This window comes from Somniosus microcephalus, unplaced genomic scaffold (assembly GCF_052327205.1).
Source record: "Somniosus microcephalus isolate GS21.2 unplaced genomic scaffold, FLI_Smic_1.0 scaffold403, whole genome shotgun sequence".
NCBI lineage: Eukaryota > Metazoa > Chordata > Chondrichthyes > Squaliformes > Somniosidae > Somniosus > Somniosus microcephalus.
Genome location: NW_028225590.1, coordinates 77,681 through 97,100, shown reverse-complemented (window position 1 = coordinate 97,100; position 19,420 = coordinate 77,681).

The window sequence follows — 19,420 nt, the reverse complement described above, 5'->3', positions numbered from 1 at the left end:
ACACTCATCTAACACCTATGGCCCTTTCATCAAACACACACGCACATTCCACACTTTGCATACAGTAAGGGCTATTCAACTATGGCAGGCATTTCAGGCAAGACCATGGTTGTATATTTACTCAGACGCCGTCCTTTTTCTTGCAGGCCAAGCTGTCTCATAATAGGAGACAGCAGCAACGGACTGGTGGAGGGCGGCCTCAGCTGCAACCCATCAGCGATCTTGAGGTGCACGTCCAGAGGATTGTGGCAAGCCGGGTGATTGGTGTGGAAATGTACCTTTTAAAACTGAATATAGTTACATGTGCCCCTGTGGTGATTATTTCCTATGTTTAATAAGAAGTATTGTGATTGGTGAATGGGGTGGTTGTTCTGTGTTAGTAAGAAGTATTGTAATTGGTTGTTTGTTTCGACCTTGAGATATATGCTGTAAACTCATTGGTAGTGGATGTCAGGTGATTTGTGGTGGCCATCTTAAATTCAGTTCTCTCCAGTCATGGTTGGAGACTGGTGTTGAAAGATGTGCTACTGGATTTTTAAAGTTAATAAAGCCTAGATTAGAAAGGCAAATCTATTCTTTATTTCAGCCCCTTTTTGACAAACAAAATGGAGTCCCGGTCCTCCCAGAAGCCTCTGCAGAAATGTCCTCTATGCCTTCCTTAAACACGTTAACCTTGACTAAACACTGTAAACCGTTGCTTATCTGCGTTGTAAACAAAGACCATTTACATGAGTAAAGGGAACCTTACGCAAGCCACCTGGGCCAGAGGCTTGGCCATCAGATAGTCTTAATTAAATAGTCTAGAATAAATAACTACCCATTGTATTATCGATCGTCTTTCTCTACGCCAGACTTTAGAAATATGTAGAAACTTAGTTAAGGATTGAAGAACTCTTTGCCCCTTTGTCTGACTTGAAAGACACACGAAGCCATAACCTGTTTACTTTACTGTATAAATATGTTGTTAATCTGTAATTCTGGAGAGAGTCTCTGCTTAGCCTTTGCCTCAGCGGGACGCTCTCCTTGCGGCAAGTAAAAAATTAAGAGAACATCTACCGGAGCTGATCGTGAGAGTCTCATTGAGAGTCGAGATTGAGAGAGTTATTTCTTGGAGGTCCCACCGAGATCGCTTACTCTCTAGTCTGTGAGTGAACAGATGTCGGCATAGTGCCTCTTCAGTGAAGGGCTTAACTGGCCAGAATAAGGTGAGCCTTTTTGCTCACAAAGTGGCCTAGAAATTCAGTTGCTTGCACCAGCCGTTAGCGCCTTGAGAAGTGAATTTCGGGCGCTATGCGTGTAGCGTCCGGGCGCAGCGCGATCTGCGCCTCGTCCCAAATTAAGTAGACATTTAGCGCACGCTCACCTGCGCGCGCAGAAAATGACGTCATATCCTCGTGCAACGCCCTTTGCGCGCCCCGATCCAGAACTTCAGTGGGACCGCCCCATTGTGCGGCCGGCGGCCCGCACGCTTGTTTAGTGGAACGCAACAGAGCCGCCGCGGGACCCGGGGAGCGTAAATTACAGGGCACTTACCCTGCACTATAAAGGGCAGGCATTTTGCAGCAAACACTCTTGTGCAACGGATTTCTGGAGAGAGACCAAGGAAGACAGCTTTCTGGTTTGGGCCAACACTAGCTCAGGTATTTTTGGCTTCAGGCCAGAGCGTTGCAAGTGGCCTCTTGTATATTTGACTGTTTGGCAGCATATTATGGGGGCTGCATGGGGTGCCAACGCTGAGTTTCAGCGTCATGTCCGTAGGGCTCGCAGACGCGGTGTGAGGGGGGGCAGCCCTGGCTAGACGCCGAGGGGGCAACAGGCGTCGGCAACATAGGCCTTACCCAGTCAGGGCATACCGCCAGCAGCGCACCTACCTCAACATGAGTGGCGCGCGATGTGTAAAAAGGCTGAGATTCCGAAAGGAGGTGGTTGGAGTGATCTGCCATCTGCTTCGCAGACATCTGCGTCCGAAGCTCAGGAGCAGGACGTCTCTGTCGGTGAAGGCGAAGGTGACGGTGGCCTTGAACTTCTATGCCACCGGCTCCTTCCAATCTGCTGCTGGGGACATTGCTAATATATCCCAGTTCGCCGTGCATTGCTGCATCCGCCAGGTGACCAATGCCCTTTTCAGAAGGAGATGTCAGTTCATCTCCTTCTCCATGGCCCTTGTCAAGCAGCAACAGCGTGCAATGGGCTTTGCAGCATTCGCGGGCTTCCCCATGGTGCAGGGCGCCATTGACTGCACGCATGTGGCTTTGCGGGCACCTCGAGAATGCCGAGGATTACCGCAACCGGAAGGGCTACCATTCGCTGAACGTTCAGCTGGTGTGTGACCACAGGCAGCTCATCCTAGCTGTCAATGCCCGCTTTCCAGGCAGCAGCCACGATGCCTTCATCCTGCGGCAGACAACTGTGCGTGACATGTTCGAGGCACAGCCTCCCCCAAGAGGATGGCTTCTCGGGGACAAAGGCTATCCTTTGTGTACCTGGCTCATGACCCCGCTCCGCGCGCCCAGGACCCCTGCTGAAGAGGCATACAACGAGAGTCATCAAGCGAGCAGGAATATAATCGAGCAAACAATTGGCGTCCTCAAGCAGCGGTTCCGCTGCCTGGATCGTTCCGGCGGATCTCTGCAGTATTCCCCGGACCGAGTGTCCCAATTAGTCGTTTGCTGCATGCTGCACAACCTGGCTCTCCGCAGGACTCAGGCACTGCCACCTCACGTTGGACTACCACCTCAGGAGGAGGAGCAGGAGGAGTACCATCCCAGGAGGGAGCTAGAAGGTCCAAGGGCCGTCCATCGGCGGCTTATTGAACGTCACTTCTAAGCCCCCTGTCAGGGAATGCCTTGTGGCCATGAAGGAACATGAACGCAGCCGCTCCGCAAGCCCTCAGCCGGCGAAGGCAACAAACACTTACAACAACAAACATGGACACTCTCTGAATAAAGAGAAATCTTTATTTTAGACCAATGAAACCCCTTCCCACATGAAACCCAGAAACATTCAACGGCCCCCAAAAAACAGTACATCAAATGACTCTCCCACAACCTGGGGAGGAATAACTGAACATTTGTTCAAAAATGGCCTTCATTCTCGGCCTTAACCCAAAAAACATCCCCAGAAACAAAACCATCCCCAAAAGAAACACAGGCATCGCCATATAAAATAACACTTGGCCACACCGTCTACTTATTGGGCCGCGAGGGCGAGACCTTGTCGAGCCTTTTGGGGCCCCTGCCCGGCCTGCTGCTCCTCCGCAAGCTCTGCCCAGTGGCTGCTGCGAGGCTGGGGAAAGGCTCCTGAGAGTGTTAGATGTCCTTCCGGCAGCTGCCCTTGGGGGGCGGCCTAGACGGGGTTTGCCCCTCGAGGGGCCGGCTGGTGATTGGCGCAGCTGTGCCTGGCCAACATCATTCGCAGCCGCTTGCTGTTGAGGCGCCACTGGGGGAGTGGCGGTGACGGCTGGAGGAATGTGTGCAATCTGGCGGATGGTCGGCCCTGGCTGGTGATGTGGCACTCGCACTGCAGCATGCGCACCAATCTGCCGAAGGGCAGCCCGCTGTGCTGCTGCAGCGCGGCGGGTGTCCAGGCGATGCCTGGCTGACGCAGCGCGTGTGGCAGCAGTCAGTGCCCCTGTTGCCCTGGTCTGCGACCGCAACAGAGCAGCCACTGTCTGGACGGCATCACTGATCAGCCAGCCACTCGCGGCATGAGGCCCCGAACTCGCGCACACTTCTAGCCAGGGACTCGATGGCCTCGGGCATCCATGCCACTACCCCCATCAGCTCGGTGTGCCGGCGATCCGAATCCTGGGCCATTTGATCGAGGTGGCGCACCTCCTCGGAGTTGAATGTGGCCGGACTGGAGTCCGGACTCTCCCGCTGGGGAGCAGGGGGCAGAGCTGGCTGACCCTTGCCACGTTGCCGGCAGCGACTGGGCCCAGCAACTGCACTCCCCTCCGATCCTTCCCCCCTCGGGGGGGGGGGGGGGGGGGAAGGCCGCGGACCAACCGCAGCCCTCCTGGGTTGCTGGATGCCACTGGTCCCAGCAGCTACACTCCCCTCCGACACTTCCTCCAGGCTCTCCTCCAGGGAAGACGTGTCCACTACTTCGGCATCTGCAGCCGCACCTGACTGCTGCCCTGATGGTCCGCCTTCCTGTTCCTCCTCCTCCGAGGGGCTGTCACGAGTAGCTTTAGAGTGAGGAGAGGGAGTCAGCGAGGGAGGCATGACTGGTGGCATTCAGCGCATTGGTCGGACAATGGCAAAGGAGGTAGATCGGATGCGCAAGTGCGACGAGAGAGGTCCAAAAGGTGATGTCCATACCATTGTGGCCCAGAAGAGGGTCGGCATCTCCACAGGCGACGGGCCCAATCACCCGGGGATCCCATGAGGCGACTCACGCGCTCCTCCAGGGCAGTGAGCTCCTGGATCTGGGGTCTGCTCCTGGTGCCTTCGGTTGTTGGCAAGTTTTGCCTGCAAGAGAAAGGACGGCCTGTAAGTACGGTGTGTAGCCCTGATGTGGTGTGCGCTGCCTCCCATGGTGGAATAGCTTGGCCAGTGTGTAGCCCTGATGTGGTGTGCACTGCCTCCCATGGTGTAAAGTGCAGAATGTGCAATTGATGTTCATGACTGTCCCATAGCTGCTGGCTGAGGGCTGGCCATTAGGGCTTTCAGGTCCCTTTGCCCATCATGTCAGGTGTACATGCAAGGATGAGGAGGAGGCTGGAAAGGGTACTCACCCTGACAATCCTGGTCAGGTCATTAAACTTCTTCCGGCATTGGACATTGTCCCTGGGGGCATCGCCGGTGGCCGACCTCCCTCCAGGCTTTCCTATAGACGCTGGTGGGAGGCTTCCTGCCAGTGTCCGGGAACAAGATGTGCTGTCTCTTCTCCAAGGCCCTCACCATCACCTTCAAGTCATGGGCTGAGAAGCGCAGGGCACGCTCACGGGCCTTCTGTGCCGTTGCCATGGCTCCTTCTGATCACCAGCAGTGTGCAGGCCGTTGCAGCAGAGCAAGTCGACCCTTCCCCCTTTAAGAGCTGGCCGGCGCCACGGTGTCTGCTGTCAATCAAGAAATGACCGCACCTGCGCTGCGCCCGGCCTCGGCGCGATCCCTCAGCGCCGCCGGCTTAGCACCTAAAGATAGGCGTGCATCGCCAGTTTTAGCGCTCAAGCAACCTCTTAGGGCGAAGCTACTGAATATCGGCGAAGTGCCATCGACTTTGCGCCGGGCGCAAACTTTAGCGCCCGCCCGACTTTACCGCCCCAAAAGGAATTTCTAGGCCAGAGTCTCTTTACTGTTGAACCGCATATGTAATCTGTTGTCCACAGCGGAGGTACTGCGATCTACGAGACTCGAAATCTAAGATCTAAAGTTATTTTTGTAATCATTTCCTTTTCAGCCTATAGGCAGAAGGGATCTGATCCTGACAGTATCCGGTCTTGAAACAGCCCGGGGATATTTTCATTAGTAGAAGAGCGCTATAGAAATCGATCACCCTTGTGTGATGGGATAAGACAAGTCCGTGAAGGGACAGGATCCTTGTTTGATAGGATCATAGAGATGAATAAGATTTTTTAATAAATTAGGGTAAGTTAAGGACTCGGTCTGTAGTGGCGTACAACAGAGACTGAGAATTGACTATTTGTTTAGATAGAGTTTAAGGCTATAATTTGTATACCCGCGTGGATGTGGTTTGTCCTAGTTGTCGTCGTTATACTGTTGTGTTCAATACTTCTGTGCGACATTGCAATTGAAGAAACGGGAAGAGGCACTAGGGAAAATTGTGATTCGGAAAAAAATTGATTGAGAAAGGAAACAGTGCCTAATTGATCGACTACGGTTGGTTCATGTCAACATATCTCACACACCCAGACTGAGCCTGAATTAAGAGCCTTTTTAGGCCACGTGACGGCCAGTAGAAGTGGGCGTAGAGAACTCAGTTGACCGAAAAGGATTGCGAGATCAGAAACTGTAAAAACTCTCAGAATGGGTGCCGGAGCAAGTAAAACACCAAAGGGCATGCCAGCCTATTTCATGATCCGGAATTGTGGTCAGTCTTCAATTGACCACTTACAAAATTGGACAAAATGGACTAAGGATGGAAACAGGCCATTTCCACCTGATGTTATTCTTTCTAAATTAAAAGAACCATGTCTAGGAGTTGTAGGAATTACTAGGGGGTATATTATATATACTGGGGTTATTGCCTCTGGCCAGTCAGAAGTATGAGCTGCTACAGAGCCCTGTGCGGTTTCAAATCGCTCCCCTTTCCTAGTTCTGACTGCCGGGCTTACTCAGTAGCGATGTAGACAAAACGAGACTCGTGGTTGGGTGCAAAACAGACCAGTATTTATTAAAATAAAAATAAATTGAAAATAATCAATACAGCACGCCTATGCTTAATACAGCAATTTTACTTAACACAGTACACTTATTGTCTACTACAGCACTCTCTTGCTTAGTACAGCACTCAACTAGTGTAGCACTCTTTTACTTAATAGGGGAGGCGAAAACAGACACTAGGGAAAATTGACTAAAATTACAATTTAACAAAAATGCCCCTTAATTCCCCACCCCTAATACCTATCTAGGTTGCCTTGTGATGGGCCAGAAAATCTATGCTCACCAGAGAACGCCTGCTCCGTGCCCTTGTGGTCTTAGATTCTTCGATACCCCAGTGTTTAAAAGCAACTGCTGGTATTCCACTCCTTTGGGCGGGCTGTCGAGTTGTTCTTCCTTGCAGGCAGAGCGAGGAGGCAGAGGCAGAGAGAGACATCCTGAGAAGCTATCTTTATACCCCATTTGGAGCCGAAATCTTCGCGCCCAAATCCAGATGTATCTGGGTTATACAAAAGGAAATCGATCTGTCCCCATTCATTGTGATGGGTTTTTGAATGTATCCCCATTCATTGACTGGTTTGAATAAAGATGTCTCAGTTTGAAAAACAATGTCTGTTTCCTTAAGTGCTGAGTACACAGCCCTTGGATGTTTGTTTACACTAAGTCCAATTGTCCTGCGGTCGCGCCCAACCACAATTGATTGACAGTCTCAAGTCTTAAGCCAACATTGTAGCTTTGTTAGTGTAAACAGAGTTCTTTGACAGTTTGAATACCTCATTACTTCAGAGGCTGGTTTTTTTTAAATCCTTTGTCAGCCATCTTTGATTTTCCTTTCCACATGCACACACAGGCTGCCCTTTTCTTCTGCCACGAGGTCTGACAGCCATTTTGATGCCCTGGATTTTTAAAAAAGGTATATGCTACCCAGGTTTTCTTTAATCAAAAATATAATCTTTGGGGCTGTAGAGATTTTTGAAATTCTTGCGAAACCCTACAGAGTGTCTTATAGACAGAGACCCAGGCAGAAGAGGTAAAAAGAAAGTAAATTGGTTGGTATTTGGGGATTGGAAAAGGGAAGCTGAAAAACAACCTGAGAAAAGCCTACAGGTCAGCAAGCAGTGTACTAAAAGGGAAAAAACAAGCAAATAAACAAACAGAGCAGGAAAGTTGTCCTAGACATGGTAAAAAACCTATTTATGATGGTTGCTAAAGAAACAAAAGGACACCCGCCAAATGCCCCTAAGGATTGGGATGAGAATTGGACTCCCTACGGCAGGCCACCACCATATGTTCAGCATGCTCCAGACCAAAATGAAGGTGGTGGTGGTGATCAGGCTGTTCCCCCTGTAGTTCAAGCAGAGCCTGTACTTCAGGCTCTTGCACCCCCGGCTGCCCCACAAAACGGCACAGTAGCAGGAGCACCTGTCACTCCTGACAATGATAATACAAATCAATTCCATGAAGGTCCGGCAGGGTATACACGGAGTCGGACAGAACAAAGGGAACGCAGTGAAAATAATACAGGATCTGATCCTCCACCCGCTCTTATAATGCCAGTGAGACTTTTTCCCAATCCAACACCGAACGGATATCCAGTTGCTGTTTATCGACCATGGTCACCAAGTGAGTTAAGAATTGTGGAAGGATTAGCAGACCCCAAAACCAGTCTTGAAAAGGCCATAGACCAATTAAAAGTAATCGTCATGTGCCATGAGCCCAGCATATTAGATGGCCAAATTCTGCTAAAAGCATGGTTAAATAAGACACCAAATTTGCCAAATTAGAGACGAAATTGATGTGTATGTACCTTTAAGAGAAGAACTGATTCTATACTGCAGTACCGGCAGTGATCACCCCTGTATATAAAGCCATAGCAGGCTTCTGTACGTCAGTCTTAAGTTACCCTCTGTTCCCGCATTGCTGGCTGTGCAGCTGCAAGCACAAGCAGAGGGAGCAGCCAGACTTGGAGAGTGGACCAAAGTGGTGGTCCCCTGACCAGGCAGAGGAGGAGAATGCTGGACCACCACCTCCACCATCATCATAGCAACTGAGGTGCCTGGAGAGAGAGAGGACAGAGGAGAAGGAGAAAGGAGGCCTGCAATAACATCAACCAGGGGAGAGGCCTTTCCTATCACTGCCTCCCCAAATTGGCCTCCACTTCAGGAGAGGGAGAGAGGGGAAAAGAAACCAACATCAGCAGAAAACAACCAACTGTTTGGAAGGAGGGAAGAAACATCATTCTGAACATCTACAGGTGGGTGTTATTTGGGGCACTCTCCCAAAGACTTTGGGCTGGATTTTGCTACGGGGGCGGGTTGGGGTCGTGTTCCCCACACGAATCCTGAACGATGTGGGAAATTGATGCAATTTTGATTTTATAGCCCAATTGATTCCCCACGTGTGGGAAACCCTAGCCGGAGAGCTTTTCAGGTGAGAAGCTCGCCTCCGATAACATCATCACTGCTGCTTCATTTAAGGGCTTCCACAAGCCTTGCTCACTTCAGCAGACTGCCAAGCTTCTGGCCCTGGCAGCTGCTGCTACCATCATCAATCATGGCGACACATCGGAGTAAGGCATCCCCCAGGTTTGACGAGGCAGCCCTCCAGGCATTGGTGGAGGGAGCGACAGAGAGCAGGGAGGTGCTCTTCCCCTCCTCGGGGAGGAAGAAGCCACCCCAGCAGAGCAGGTGAACGCCAGCTCGAATACCAGCAGAACATGGATCCAGTGTCGGAAACGCTTCCATGACCTTCTGCGCACTGGAAAAGTGAGTATGATGTTCCCATCACTCTTAATCTGATCCCCATTGCCTTTCCTCACCAGCTCTCAGCTTTACCGATCTCTTCCTCCACATCCCACTTGACACCGACATCCATGCACCCTTTCCCACTCCCTCTCTATGGTCACATTCACCTAACTAATGGACTATGCAGCCCTCACACTCCCTATCACTGTCATGCTATGAAAACAACTTACATCACATAGGGAGGGCCCTTGGTCTTGCCATCTCACTCCATCTTTCTCTCCTTCTAAGCATCTATGCCATCGATTCTCTACACTCACTCCTTCATTCTCGCTCAAACTCCACTTGTCTCCCCCATTGCAGGAAAAGAGAGCTCACAACCGAAGAGCGCGAGCCAGGACAGGGGGAGGGGCAGCCTCCTTAGCCCAGCTGACCCCATGGGAGGAGGCGATCCTGGAGATCGTCGGCATCCAGGATGACACACAAGTGGGGGACGGAGAGACCGGTGCAGCAGAGCAAGCTGGTGACAGAAGAGTTTTCCAACTCTCTCAATTGCATTGCATGACTCGCTGATAATGACTTGGAAGCTCTAGCAGATGGACCTCTGATCATCTGCAATAAGCACTGTGCAGGTAACCCTGGCCTCTCATCTCTGACACTTTCCTTTACTCCCCCACAGGACCATCGCAAGCTCCCGTCTCCAGGACGCAGGAGGAGGTTCAGCCTCAGCATCCAGACTCGTCAGAGGAAGCTGAAACCTCTGAGGGCGCAGCGTCAGCAGAAGGCAACGCACCCAGCACCAGCGTAGACACTCACACCTCGGTGGGACCTTAAGGACATAGAGTAGTGTTGTGAGCTGTGATACACCAGGTGACAAGTGAGCCTCAGCAGATGGTGGAGACAGGGACAGCAGTGGAGAGTCCTAGTCGGAGGGCGCAGCACTCTCCCAGCTCGGCTCAGCTGCATGTCGACCCTCTGCCTCCATCCACAGTATCAGCGGTGATGGCACTCCAGAAAAATATGCAGGAGTCTCTGGCAGGTTTTGTCTCCAGGGTTGCTGCGAGTGTGGAGCGAATGGAGGAGTCCGTCGCTAACATGAGCAAAGCCTCTGTGGAGTCATTGGCGCATCAACGCATTACCACGGAAAGGATGGCAACCTCCGTGGAAAGGCTGGCTATGGCCATGGAGGAGATAAGTCGCGCGAGTGTTGAAAACATGGTGAGTGTTCAGACTAGACTGACATCTCTGGAGGAGCGATGGGCAGCTATTGAACAGAGAAACCAGACATTCATGGCAGTCCCTCTGAGAAGGACTGCCAGTCCCGACACGGGTCACCATAACTCCCCTGATGTGCAGCAAGGTGCTCTCTCGCCACTTGCAAGCGCTGAGGGGGACCTGACCAATGAGAGGGATGATGGTGGCAGAGAACAAGGAGGTGGGGGCTCCTCTCCGAGCGCTCAAACTTCCATGCCACTGACAAGTCCTCGGTCAGAGCCCCACCTGAGTCAGCACCCAAGTGAGATCGGCGTCTCAACCCCTGCACAGCCGCAGCAGCAGCAGACTGTTGCGCAGCCCTTACAGGCTCGCAACCCCAGAGGACGCCCGCCAAAGGTGTCCAGACAGGAGCAGCAAGGAAGTGAGCAAGGGGCCTCCACATCTGCTGATGCCACTGGGGAACCACTACGTAGGAGCACGCGTAAGAGAAAGAAACTGCACAAATAGTCACAAGGGTAGTCACTTGGGTGGAATTTAGTGTGTTATGGTTGAAAGCCAATCAGAATAATGGTAATAAATCATCTGTTGGCTACTGCTGTAGTTGTGGCGTGTGTCATTTCGCGAATGGGACTTTCACTTTGAGGTCAGTATGGTGGTCACATCGCGAGAAGTCAGCTGGTTCCTGGCTATTGTCAGTGCTCAGGTAAAAGGATGCGAGGCAATAGTCCCTCATGGGCGAGGCTCAGCAAATCTGCCCAATATGAGCGCGTTCCTTGCATGCCGGCCACCAATGTTCTCGCGCACTGCTACCGCTGGTTGATGAGCCTCTGCAAGATGTTCGTCTTTGCTCTCCTCCTCCCCCTCATCCGAGGAGGATATGTCAGGAGCCACTTGGTCCTCGGCCATCTGCAAGCCACGATGCTGTGCCATGTTGCGAAGCACACAGCAAACCACAATGATTCTGGAGACCCTGGCTGCTGAGTATTGCAGGGCTCCACCTGATCTATCCAGGCATCTGAAGCGCATCTTCAGCAGACCAATGGTCTGCTCGATCATGGCTCTGGTGGAAAGGTGGCTGGAGTTGTAGTTCTCCTCAGCTGCGTTGGCTGGCCTCAGCAGCGTCAATAGCCACATCCTCAAGGGATAGCCCTTGTCTCCAAGTAGCCATCCGTTAAGTTGGTGTGGCGGACTGAATAGCGGAGGCACAGTAGACTGGCGCAGTATGAAGGAGTCATGGCAACTGCCAGGGTACTTAGCACAAACATGCAAAATTTCCTTCTTGTGGTCACACACACCAGCTGAACGTTGAGGGAGTGGAAGCCCTTGCGGTTGACAAAAATACCAGGATTGCGATGGGGAGCCTTAAGGGCCACGTGTGCAATCAACGATGCCCTGCACCCTTGGAAAGCCTGCAAGATTAGCAAATCCAACCGCTCTCGCCATGACACTTGATCGATCCTTGGTGAAATGGATGTGATTGTGCGCGATGGCAAAGAGGGCATCAGTTACCCGCTTGATGCAGGTGTGTGCGGCCGCCTGGGAGATGCCGCTGATGTCTGCCGCTGATCCCTGGAATGAGCCCGAGGCAAAAAAGTTGAGTGCGATGGTGACTTTGACGGCCACTGATAAGGGGTGTCCAGCTGCTCCTCTGGGCTCCAGGTCTTGCTGCAGCATTGCGCAGATGTCAGCCACTATCTCTCGCGAAAGTCGGAGCCGCCTTTGGCACTGCTGCTCAGACATGTTGAGGTAGCTGACCCTGCATCTGTAGACCCTGTTTGGGGGGGTTATCTCCTGCGCCGACGGCCTTCCATGCGCTGGCCCCTTCTGGCCTGTGCATCCTCAGGTGGGGCAGCAGCAGCTTGGCGCAACTGTTGCTGCTGCTGTTGGGCGGCCTCATGTAATATCCAGAAGGGCAGGACAAAAATGGCTCCCATGCTTCTGGTAGATGCCTCAGTTGAGGAAGCGCTCAGTGAAGGTGGCAAGAGGGGTTTCCCAGGAGGTCACACTGGAGATGGTTGTCAGGCTGCAAACTTCCAGAGCTGTGGGTATGCCTTCTGAAAGATCCCCCAGACCTGAGAGAGCAAAGTTATGCCACTGCAATTAAAGCCTGTTCAAATCTGCCATTTAACGGTTGAGCTGCAGCTGCTACTCCGCAAGCCAGTTGTGCTCCCGCCACGTTTCAGATGTGTGTTTCCCCACCAGGCGTGTTTCACGTGGGAAAACGATTAAACTTGCAACTGGTTAGGAAATTGGGATTATAGAGACAATTGAGGGCTTGTTAAAGGGCCTTAAGGGCCTATCCCGCCTCCTGGAGGCGGGACGGAGTCGGGACCAGCAGACACAAATTTAGGAAAATTGCGTGGAGGCAGGATGGGGCCTGCACGCCAGTTTTGCGATTTTTATCCCCCACACACCTCCAATCCCACCTCCCCGGCCCTAGCAAAATCCAGCCCTTTGTATTTTAGGTGGGGGGAGAAAAGAAGAAACAAGGCCTTCTATTGCCTGACCTGGTGCTGAGCCTGGGCATCTCCAGCTTTCCCAGGTGAAGACATCTTCTCCCCCTGCCAGAAGACCACCAGTTTTAGAGACTTTAAATTTCCATTAGGAGAGTGCACCCCTGCCAACACCCACCCACCCTCCTGAGTGGCGACCCTGCCTTTGTGGCCTCCCTCCTTCCCACCCCCCCCTCTCTCTCTCTCTCTCTCAAGAGGCACCTCTACTAAATCTTTTTATTAATTGCCACTTGAGCAGAGGGGAGAAGGCCCCTCTCCCAATTCCAATCAATAGGGGGAGAGGTGTGCCTTCAATTTAACAGCACCCTCTGCTCAAGGGAGGACTTTTAACCCGAGGCCATTAACACCTTCAGGCCTGTGACTTGGGGTGAGTGTAGCCCTTATAAAAACACCCCAGAATGGCGACTGCATCTTCGCCGGTGACGGGGCCAGCCAAGACGTATGCGGGAGTGGCAGCCACAGCTGCTCCGTCACCATTCAGACTAATAACTAAAAAGCTTGGGGTGAAGAGCTACACTCACCCCACTATGACTATTGAGGCCTGCGTTAAAGCCATGGCTGGGGTTGTCGGCCCCTCAGCCATCGTCGCGGCCTCAAAAATGTATGGGAAGGCTTTGTTCTTCCTGGGGTCGGAGCGGGCGGTGTCCCTGGCCATTGCCAAGGGGCTCACCGTGGGCGGGACCTTCCTGCCAGTGGATCCTCTCGAGGCCACCGCGCAGAGGATCGTCGTTTCCAACGTCCCGCCCTATGTTCCTGGTGAGCTCCTCCTTCCCCATCTACGTCAACTTGGGGAGGCGAGGTCAGGGATCACACCCATCCTGCTCGGCTTCCGGGAGGCCAGCCATCGCCACGTCTTCTCCTTCCGGCACCAGCTGTTTATCCAGCTGGCGCGGGAGGAGGACACTGACGGGGCCCGCCTATCGCATCTTCTGGACGTCGGACGGTGTGCGGTGCCACGCCTGCAAGGAGGTGGGGCACATCCGGAAAAACTGCCCCGCCTCCAACGCCGCCGGATCATCTCGTGCGGCCGAGGCTGGCGCCGCTGCCGCTCCTCCCCCTGGATATGCCCGCGCGTCGGGAACGTCTGATGCGTGGTCGACGTCGGGGGCCGATGCCACCAAGGCCTCCGGCGGGGGGGGAGGGAGCGTGTCCGGCCGGAAAGAAGGCGCGGCGAAAAAATAAACACCCCCGTGGATGGCCAGCCCTTGCCCCTTACACCCGCGCTCCTCGCGGAGTTAATCGGGGCAGACGCGAGCGGGAGGGGCCTCGTGCCCAAGCCTATGGCTGCAACCGCAATGCCGATACCTGCGGCCGGGCTCGGGCCCAAGGAACCCGACAAACCTGCTCCGCCGGAGGGAGCCGAGGAGGAGGCCCCTGCAGACATGGAGGTCTCCCTCGCTCCCTCCGTGCTAAAAAGGCGCGACCCCCCTGGAAGAGGAGGAGGACCGGGAGGAGGAAGGTCCTTCAGGGGAGTCGTCACCCGCCACGGGTACTGCGCCCCCCCCGCTGTCACCATCGGCAGGGGTCGCCTGTCCCTCGGGAGGCTGAGGCAGATGTGTCTGTCCAGCACGTGCCTCCCGGGGATGGGGACGAGACCCTGCCCGTTGGGGGGGGGGGGGGGGGTCGCGGAACAACCCGCGGTAAAAATAGACATTCTATCGGTGCTGTTACCCCTCGCCGGGTCGGGCGAGCTCGAGGATAATGAGCTCACCCAATGCGACCCAGACATCTCCCAGGGGCTGCTGGACCTGGTAGAGGGTTTAAGTCAAAACACCCCATCCGCTGGGTCGGAGGTTGGTGGCGGGGAGGAGGATGGCCCCCTGGCTGCGTCTCTGGTGCCGGACGTATTGGAGGAGCTGGGATTTGTTCTCTCCCCGGTCGTTCCGGCATCTGGGGCGGAGGGGAGCTCTAAACCACCGCCGTCTTCTGGCCCAGCACCCCTAGCCCAGCCCTGTTCCTGGGACTAGGGACAGGGTCACTGGCAAGGCTTGGAAGCTAAGCAGAGCCAGGCCTGGTTAGTCCCTGGAGGGGTGACCATCAGGGAAGACCAGGTGCAGAAGGTCACGGAAGGAGCCCCGGGAGGGGCGGCTGGTGAGCAGGCCCAGGCGTTGGGCTGAAGATTGTCAGACAGGAGGAATGGTGGAAATGGAATGGCAGCGCGCACAGACACAGCGGCTTTGCTTCTCCCAGGACGGTGCTATTTATGTTTAATGTTAATGTTATTTGTACTGGACTCATGGGAGCTTGCAAGATCACATTTTGTTGTTCATGTACTTGTGCATTGTACAATGACAATAAAGTTGAATTATTATTATTTATTATTATTGGTGGAGGAGCCCAGGGAGAAATGCTCTGCCGCCGATCCTGGGGGTGGGATCCAGGCGGAGGCAGGGCTGGCTGGTGCGGCCGAGCAGTTCGCTTCGCACTGCGCGGCGGACGGGTCGGCTGCTGGTGACGACCCCCTGGAGGAGGATGGAGACTTGGTGATGGGCACGGAGGACGATTTGGACTCCAGCGCCGAGGCGATGGATGACCTTGTGCCCCTTGCTGAGTCTCCCCTCATTCCTGTAAGGGAACGCCGGGATTTTATGGCTACGTGCCTGGGTCGGTGCAATAAGGTCCGGCTGGCCCTCGACAGGTGGTCGGAGCTGGCGCTGCTCATCGTATCCGTCCGCGCCGCCGTTAAGATCATGGTCGCGGACGACGGTGTGAACCCGCTCGAGCTGCGTCAGCTCGGAACGTTTCTCACTGGGCTGCTGAGGAAGTGGCGGCTGACCAGCGGCTGCGCTTCCTCCCCCCATTAGGTGTAGGTAGAGGTTGCACTATGCTTCTGACATGAAGATAACCATAGCCAGCCTCAACTTCAACGGCAGCAGGGAGGCGCGCCGCAGATTCAATAACTTCTCGCTCCTTCGGGACGGGAAGTATGCGGTGTGCTTCCTGCAAGAAACCCACACCGTTCCGGGAGACGAAGCCACGTGGCTCCTGGAGTGGCCAAGAGAGGTCAGCATGAGTCACCTCTCCAACAATTCCAGCGGGGTGGCTATCTTGCTGGCCCCGCATTTTCAGCCGGAGATCTTGGGGGTCAAGGAGCACGTGCCGGGCCGCTTGCTCCAGGTCACTGTTCGCCTGGGGGGCATGCCGCTCCATCTAGTGAACGTGTATGCCCCTCAGACCGGTGCGCAAGTGCGCTTCTTCGAAGAAGTGTCCGCTCTTTTGGGCTCCGTCGACGTGGGCGAGTGAGTCATCCTCGGGGGGGGGGGGGGGGATTTTAACTGCACCCTCGAAGCGAGGGACCGTTCGGGTCCCCCGCGAAGCCCGGCGGCGATGGAGAAGTTGAGGGACCTGGTCGGGTCCTTCGACTTGGTGGACGTCTGCTGAAATCTCCACCCCGACTCCAGCGCCTTCACTAGCGTGAGGTCTGGGGGAGGAAGGTCCAGAATCGACCGCCTCTACATTTCCCAGGCGTACATCTCCTGCGTTCCGGCGGCTTCCATGCGGCCGGTGCAGTGCACGGACCAGTGCACGGACCACCACCTGGTGTGGGCGGAGCTCGCTCCGCGCGCGGTGGGGGGGTCCGCATACTGGCATTTTAACAACCTGCTGCTGGAGGACGCGCAGTTCCGGGATTCGTTTTGTCGATTCTGGGCCGACTGGAGAAGGATGCGAGGGGGCTTCCCCTCCTTGAGGCTAGGTTGGGATGTGGGTAAGGCTCACATCCGTTTCTTCTGTCAGGAGTACGCGAAGGGGTCGACCAAGAGGCGGGAGGCCCGGGTCGGGCAGTTGGAGAAGGAGGTGCTCGACCTGGAGTCCCGTCTCGGTCAGGTCGTCGAGGACCCGGCCCTGCAGAAGGTGTACGAAGAGAAGGGTGCGCTGAAGGACCTGCAGCTCGTCGGGTCCCGAGGCACGTACGTGAGGCCACGGATCCAGCTCCTGCAGGACCTGGACCACGGCTCCCCCTTCTACTCACTGGAAAAAAGACGGGGGGTCCATAAGCAGCTCTTGGGGCTGCTGGCCGACGACGGATCTCTGGTCTCGGATCCGGAGGTAATCAGCGCGGAGACCCGCGCCTACTATGGGGCTCTTTTCTCTCTGGATCCGTCCAGCGAGGATGCGCGCAGAGTTTTGTAGGAGGACCTGCCGAAGGTCAGGCCGGAGGGCGCTGAAAAATTGGACGCTCCGCTAAGCCTGGCGGAGCTGACCGGCGCCCTCATCCAGCTCTCTAGGGGAAAGTCCCCGGGGCTGGACGGGCTGACCGTGGAGTTCCACAGGACGTTCTGTGGGGGGGGGGGGGGGCGACTACGCGTGGGTCCGGGGGGAAAAGTTTGGCGACCGGGCGGTCATTGTCCTGCTGTCTAAGAAGGGCGATCTCCGCCTCCTCAAGAACTGGCGCCCGGTCTCCCTCCTCAGCACGGACTATAAAATCTTTGCCAGGGCCATGTCTGCTCGCCTTGGCACCGTGCTGGCCCACATGATCCACCCCGACCAGTCCTACACGGTCCCGGGCCGGACCATCCACGATAACATCCATCTGGTCCGGGACCTGGTCCACCACTCCCAGAGGGTTGGTCTGTCAGTCGCCTTCCTTTCCCTGGAGCAGGAGAAGGCGTTCGACAGGGTGGATCACGAGTATCTCTTCGGGATTCTGCGCGCATTCGGGTTCGGGACGCATTTCGTTGCCCGGATCCGACTTCTGTACGCCGCCGCGGAGTGTCTGATTAAAGTTAACTGGTCCTTGACGGCGCCCCTTCACTTCGGGAGGGGGGAGCGTCAGGGATGCCCCATGTCCGGTCAGTTATACGCCGTTTGCGTGTAGCCATTCCTGCGCCTCTTGCGGAAGAGGTTGACGGGACTGGCTCTGCAAGGGCCTGGCGTGGAGGTGGTCCTCTCGGCTTACGCCAATGACGTGCTCCTCACGGTCATGGATCCCGCTGACTTGCGGAGGATGCGGGAATGCCGGAAGATTTACTCGGCCGCATCCTCCGCCCAAGATCAACTGGGAGAAATGTTCCGGACTCCTGGTGGGTCAGTGGCGGGTGGACTCCCTGCCGGAGTTCAGGCCCTTCGCCTGGAGCACCACGCACCTCCTCTATTTGGGAGTCTACCTTAGCCCTGCCGAGGACGCCGGGCCGGGGAACTGGCAAGAGCTGGAGGCCAAAGTCACCGCTCGCCTAGGACGCTGGACAGGACTGCTCCGAGTGTTGTCCTACAGGGGTCGAGTGCTGGTCATAAACCAGCTGGTGGCCGCCATGTTGTGGTACCGGTTGGTCACTTTGATCCCTCCGCCTGAGTTTGTCGCCAAGATGCAGAAGAAGCTCATCGACTTCTTCTGGGACAAAAGGAAGCACTGGGTTTCTGCCACAGTTCTATGTCTCCCGCTTAGGGAGGGCGGTCAGTCGCTGGTGTGCCTTCGCACCCAGGCTGCGACTTTCCGTCTTCAGACGCTGCAGAGATACCTGTACGTCGAGAATCCTCCGAGATGGTGTGCGCTGGCGACGTTTTTCTTCCGCCAGCTGCACGGCCTCAATTACGACACGCAGCTCGTTTGCAAAAGTGGGCGGCAGGCATGCCGGCCTGCGGGTGCTGCCTGTCTTCTACCAGGAACTATGGGTTTGGAACTACGTCGCTTCCAGGTGGAGCTCTCCCCCGTCAGGAGCGGCAGCTCTCCTTCGGGAGCCGCTGCTCAGGAATCCGCACCTCCACGAACACGGGTTTGGGCGGCTGGCAGGGGGGGCAGGGCTGTGCCTGGCAAGGTGACCAGAGTCGGGGACCTGCTTGATGGCGGAGGAGCTGGCGCGGCGCCTGTCCTGGACCAACGTACGGCTCACAGTCGAAGCCATCGAATCGGTGAAAGCGGCACTGGGCCCCGACTCCACTAAGTGTATCGAGGCGACTCAAGCACGTGGGGCGATCCCGTCCGAGCTTACCCCCGTTCGGACGGAATTCCTCATCGGCGCCCGGCCCCGAAACTCCTCGGGAACCGGCACCTCTGTGGTAAACCACTGTTCTTGTTATTCACTGTTGTTGTTGTTGCACACTGTTGTACCAATGCATGCCTCAACATCTCGGCTGGCTCCACCCACAGGCCCAGGTATAAAGGTGATTGACCTGCAGCCCCCTGCCTTCTTGGAACCCAGTCAACCACGAGAGGCATGCTCTGTTCTTTGCTAATAAAAGCCTTTAGTTACTCTCCTAACTCTCCGTCTTTTATGAGTAATTGATAGCGCATCAACCTCACAACTTGAACCATCGAGGAAATACCCTCCGTGCCTTTTCATTCCACGCAGGGGGGGTTTCCTGTACGGGCTGCTCCTGCACACTCTCCACTTTGCCATCTTCTACCGTCCGGACACGCCTTGGCGTGGCGTCTTGCCGACTGGCGATGGCCCCCATTGGAGGGCTCTCTACGCGGGAGTCCTCCCTTGTTCCATCGGGGGACTTGGCCTGGACGGTGTTGCACGGAGCGGTCCCGTGCAATAAGGTTTTAAGTAGGTTCACGGACTCCCAGGCCGCCTGCATTTTTTGCGGCCTGGAGGAGTCAGTGTTTCACATTTATATGGAGTGTGAGAGGTTGCAGCCCTTCTTTCACTACTTGAAGGGGCTGCTC